A 6,257-nucleotide genomic window follows, 5' to 3' on the forward strand; every position below is an offset into this window, starting at 1 on the left:
CTCGTTAGACTTGTGGAAACTTAATGTTCTGTGCTTAGACCTGAAAAAATGCATATATTGCCCCTTCTGCACCTGGAGCTGATGGTTATTTTTATTGCTTGATTAAACCTGTGAACGGGGGTAGAATTAATTCCCTGTTCAAAAGTGTCTGGAACTGCACAACATGGAAAGAATGAATGGGAAACAGACCCAGGCTGTTCTCAGAGGCGTGTAGGAACAGGGCAAGGTGCAATGGACAAAAAGTGGAAGTCAGAAAGTCTCCATTAGATATTAGAAAACAAAGTTCAGCATGAGTGTGGTCAGATGCTGGAAAGAGAGTCCAGGGAGGTTGTGATACCCCTTGCCTTTGTGCCGTATAATTTTACCTAAGTGATCTCATGCAAAATCTCTCCCTCTTCTCAACACTGCTATCAAATTAAGTGCCTAAAAGCCCGAGGTGCACAATCACCAATCACTCTGAAAGTTCGTAAGCTGAAAATGACATTATTTTTTGGCGGATTTATTTCATTTTTAAGGCTTTTACAGAAAGAATCTGACAGTGTTCTGTTCGTACCTATTAATATTTCACACAAAAATGTGCTTTTAAAGCTTTCTGGGCTCACATGCACATCAGTGATTTCACCCATTTCTTTCTCCAAATGCGCCGCGCTCTCACACTATAAATAAATATAAATGTCTGCATTCAGGAATTGTTAAAAAGGATTTTAAATGCTTGTAGAACAACAGAATAAGTCATAAGAGAGGGTAGATCTACAGCTTTCTGTTTTGTCATCACCTCATCTGCAAATTCTGGTAACAAGAAGTCTTTGTGTCCTTGCAGAGTAACACCTGGAGTTGTCCAGGAGTGCTGTCCCCTATCAGTGAGCCCAGCAGCACTCTTGGATGAGGGATTCTAATGATGTTGGGCACTGCTGGTAATCCCTTTTTGAACAGTTCTAGTATCAGTAATGCAATATTGCACTGGCGTGTGTCATTCCTGTCATTGCAAACTTGATGGACTTAGTGCATTGCATCTTAGAAAAACAGTGGGTTAAAAATAAGAAAGCTTGTTTTTGGTAATTAATATGAAATTGTAGTGACTTGAGCAGCCTGCTGGAAGTATGAATTTCCAATGGAAAGAAATAAAAGTCACTGGAGCTTAGAATCTTTGTATACAGCTTTGAGCGTTCTCCAGCAGTGCATTGCCTTCCTGAATGCAGGGAGGAATGAGTGAGTTCATTCACATATCTCTGGAGCAATGGGCTCTGCAGGGGCAGCTTCAGCTCCTTAGGCTTTCCAAGATGCATAAAGACACCAACCTGTTATAGTTTGAGTAGTATATATATAGTTTGAGTAGTATAGTTTTCTTGGAACAAAACCACCTTCTGCTGCTGCTCATTTTACTGAGCCTTAACATATTAAGTTAATTAACACTTCACCTTAGGGAACATAATTAAATTGTAAGGCTCACTTAAGTATGATTTCTGGTAATAAACAAGAAGTGAAGCCAACAAATTGCCTGTGGTGTCCGAAAGCAAAGAGACTTATGGCTGTGGCTGGCAGGTGCACACAGCATTCAAGTGCTTAGCTTGCAGGTGCCTCATTTCCACACTGCTTAGTTTGACTTCCTACCCAGAAGCTTAAGGTCTGTAGCTCTTACATAGCACTGATGCCCAAGAGAGATGCAATCCACACACACAGGAAAGATTCAGATCACTCTTGGTCGCAAGCAGGGTCTGGTTTTGGGGAAATCCATCCTCATCCATTTGCTTAATCTGAAGCCCAATGGTTGGTAATTTTAATGCTGTCAGCCCATGATACTGATTGACACGAAAAACTGAACTCTGTTCAGTGGAATGAGGCTGAGTTTAAGCCTACAAAAATAGAATCAATATATTGGTCAGCTTCACAGGTGCGCTGCCAGTTCTGCCTATGGCAATAAAAAGCCCCATGAAGCTCTGATAGGTCCTGGGTTGGAAGGTGATTTACTGCTAGCTACTGAACCTTGCAGCATCTGGCTTCCTGCACAATAAAGACTGCAGGGTTCAGAAATCCTCGTAGCACTTCAGGCACCATTTGCTTTAGATCTGCTCCTTGCTTTACACTGGTTTTTTGTTTTTAAGGATCATAAGGTGTATGGAGATATCTTTCATCCTTACAGTCTTTGGAACAATTGCTCCTGTTTGTGTTTTAGTAACTTAAGTGCTTACTTCCTTCATAGATAGAGGCATAGGAAGTCTTTAAATGCTGATCCTGAGGATGAGAGTTTGTATGTCTTTCGTCACAGAAACACAGCTCTTTAGCCAGGGTCTGAAGAAGAATCCACAGTGGCACCTCTTTAATTACTCAGAAATACCTTAATTTAGTCCAAAACAGGAGTTATCTTGAGATACTCCTCCGTACGTTCTATGGAGTGGGAAGGGCAGCAAACTCTGTAGAAACACTGGGAAGTACAAATTGTTACCAGGGAAGTTGCTCTTGTCTTTGCAAAATATTGTCTGTCTTATGCTGGGGGCCCTTACTTAAGGTACAGGCAAATTTATGACATTTGAGAACCATAAGGTTTTCCTAAAACCTCTTCACCAGTTTTCCTATATGTAGGACCAGACCAGAGGGTTTGTTTCTCAATTCTGAAGTTGCTTTTTAAAAGAAAGAATTGACTTCCCTGTTTATCTACTCATTAGTTCTTCATCTTGAGAGCTGTCAGTCAGCTGGGCTGCTTTCCTGGGGCTGTGGCTAAGGGACTCGGTGCAGGTATAAGCCACAGGTCAAGATTCATCTTCAGTACTATCACATTATGGATGCATGACCATGTTGCTTCTGGCTGCCTCTGAAAACTGTGTTCCTGTGAAATCTGATTGTGAATACAGAACATCACCAGGAATTGCTTTGTTTGAGAACTATTCTTCCCGGGCAGAAGATCCACATCTACAATACAGAAGTGTTGTAGCTCCCACTGAGAGTTAGCTGCAAGTCTTTGATTTGTTTCCTTATGCTTCTGAAGGGTAGTGGATCATGATGAATTATGCCTTTGGGCTGAGTGCACATGTAGAGCAAGCAGCCTTAAATCCCTCCTGACTCAAATAAAAGGTCATTGGCCTGTGCTATTCTAGAGAAAGTTACTCTTGTGGATGGTGAAACTGCATCCTACATTTCTGGAAGGAAATGAAATGAAGGAAGCATTTTCCTTCAGTCTGACATTGCTCAGTAAGTAAACTGCAAACTGTAGTTGCCTCCAATGGTTTGAAATCTTAATCATTTTTATACAGCTAGCTTTGGGTAGACTTAATGGGGTAAGGTGTCTTACAACAGGTGAAGCAGCATGTGTATGTCATGATTACAGGCTGTATGGCTTTAGTGAGGACCTGGAGTTCCACGTGGTCACCATTTTATGATCCTACCAGCTTTTAGTGTCTAAATAATTAGTTTCTTCTCTTTTGTTCCTTGTTTTGTAGGTAAACCAGTTGCATACCAAGCCAAGAAGGAAAGAAAACGAAGCAATGAAGTCCATGGTAGCTGCCTGTTTGTAAGTCATTAATTGCCAGTGTGCAATGTATATTGAAGGGGTGACATGCTGTTTGAGGCCAGGTTGTATGGGGCTCCGGTCAACTTGATCTGGTATCTGATTTTGTAGTTAGCAACGCTGCCCATGGTAGGGCTGTGAATTTCATGCCAGTAGAAATGGCGTGTACCAAAGTGTGTAGTTTCATGGGTGTTGATTTTAGAACTGTATTTTATTTTTTGATACACTGAAATCTGATTATTTGTCCCCATAAGCATTTTCTTATACCTCTTGCTTTGTAATAGTGCTGTCGGTAGGATAAATCATCTGCACTATTGTTATCAGTTTCTAGAGTGCATTGGCAGCAGGTGGAACAGAAGCAGCTCTCTGCTTCCTGCGAATGACCTGCAGCAGTTGTTTATTTCCTGCATCCTGCTGCAATTATGCCTGCCTTCATTATTAATTGGTGAATGAATAGGTAAGTAATCCCCGCCGTTGATTATTCCTATGCATTTTCTCATTGTCTGTGCTCTCCCTTAAAAGGAAAGCATGACACAGATCAAAAAAAAGGTGGGGCTTTGTAAGCTGAAGTATATCAAAACCTTCCTCTTTGAGTAATGATTTCAGTAGAATTGCTGGGGCACGTTCTGGAGATCCTGGTAAGTGCTCTGTGCCGGTACATGGTGAGGTTTTGCTTTTCCTTTGCTTAAGAGCATGAACTGAAACTGAGGTGGCTGCACCTCTGAAGTTTGGTGCTACTCTTACCTATTTGGAAGACCTTGCTTGAAGCCAGCTGTTAGAATTCTGTTGCTGCAAATAGCGGTTAGATTGATCTGAAACCTTTCTGTAAATGGAAGTGGGTCTTTCCAATTGCAGGCAATGTTTTTAAAAGCCCATTTAAGAAAACCTCTATTAAAATGTATTGTTTACCACTTCTGTTATATTTGTTTTCCATTAGTTACTTCCAGGCTGGAGGTTTCCTTGGGAAATGCTCCTTTAAGTGCTGTGGAAGCTGTATACTTAGCTGTGCAGCTTTGGTTGCAAATAGTTACACTTTCTCATGAAGTAGTCTGTGCTGTAAAATTGCCTTCCTATCTCTTTAATGGGTTAGAAGCATGATGAAAGGTGAGCTGTGTTTGCCTGTTGCGGAAGCTATAGCTGTCACATCTCTTACAGTGTGCATAGATGCTGTTATTTCTGTCACTCACTGAGTTAACAAGTCTCTCTCCCTAATATTGGCTGAACGCTGTGGTGTCAGCACAGCTCTTGAAAGCATAAACCTACAAGCAAGTCTGTTTTGCTTGTCCCTGGTTTTCAGGGTTGCTTTGCTCCATTGCTAACTTTGTTTGCAGCGTATTCCTTCTTGTCAATTATTGGCAAATGCAGTGAGACAAACGTGAAATTCTCCAGTGCTCCAAATGAATAATTGAATGCCCTTGTTTCTATTTAATCTTCTCTGCTTATAGTTATGCCCACGGTCCATTTTCCGATGTTAACTTACAAGGCAAATCAACAAGTAAAGTAAAACTCGGCCAATAAATGCTTCACAAATCCAGACCAACACCTGTTTCTCCCTGTGGATCTTTTATCTTGAATTGTACCCTTACAAACATTTTTACATCAAAAATAAATCATGTGAAAGAACGGGAATTGCACAGTGGGGTCTTTGTAACTGTGCCTCCCAATGCAATCATCAGACACACAGCTAAATAAGTGGGGTGGTGGGCATTTGCTGTTGCTTTAGACAATCCAGTTTTGTTTTATCTGCTTTCTTATAATGATTAGTGAGGTACAAATAGAAATGTTTCTGTGAAAACTTGCCTTTTTTCTTGCTTTGGGAGTTGCTCTAATGATGATCGCTGCTTCCAGCTGCCCTTGACCACCCTTCCCCTTTCAGTCAAAATCTGTGAGTAAATGGTTTATTTTCCACTTGGTGGTTTCTGATCCTTAGAAATGATCTATTCGTGCCCAGGGATGGTTTTTTACAGCTGGAGGATGAGTGCTGCTGTACCTGGGACTCAGTGTTTCTTCATGTGGTATCAACTAAGACACAAGCCCATTGTACGCAGTGGGAAGAAAAGCAGGAGAGAAAGCAGCATTGAAAGCAGTGGGATTTCAGCCCTGTGCCTTAGCTGGCTGCTCTTTCAACCAGAGGGAAGCCAGCACGCTTAAATGTTCTACAGGGTAACTGGAGCGTGTTTGGTACCGAGGCTGTCGTGTTAATGAAGTTTAAATCCACTTACTCTCCTACAGGTTGCATCTTTTGGCTGTCATTGGTAGAGGAGCTGACAAAGACCTGAGGGCTCTGAATTGAGGTGCTGTGGTGCTGCATCTGCTCTTAAGTTTTTGGGTGTCCTTCCAGACCAAGTTCACTTTTCACTATGGTTCATTTTCTATGATTGGAAGTATTACTTATTAATATCACACACCAAACTAGGAAGCTGCTCCTTGTATATGAGCAGTCAATAGCACAAGTCCTCAGTATTTCCATCAGAGATGGCAGGGAAAGAGAGAAATACTGGGATGAAGCAAGATGTATGCGATGGCATATACATCTCTTTCTCAAAGCATGTTGACTTGGAAGTGGGGAAAGAAAGAGGAAAGTCTTTTTGTGGAACAAAATAGGAGAAAAGATTTCCTCTGAGTGCTAGTTTCCACACTTTAGCAATCGATCCAATGTTAAATTTTTATGCTGAATTTGAATAAGCCCTCCCTTTATCCCCTCCCAGGACACCTTGTCCTTGCAGATTCTATCTATTGAAGGATTCTATCTATC

The sequence above is a fragment of the Coturnix japonica genome, chromosome 7 (assembly GCF_054131305.1).
Source record: "Coturnix japonica strain WE chromosome 7, WE-NBRP24, whole genome shotgun sequence".
NCBI lineage: Eukaryota > Metazoa > Chordata > Aves > Galliformes > Phasianidae > Coturnix > Coturnix japonica.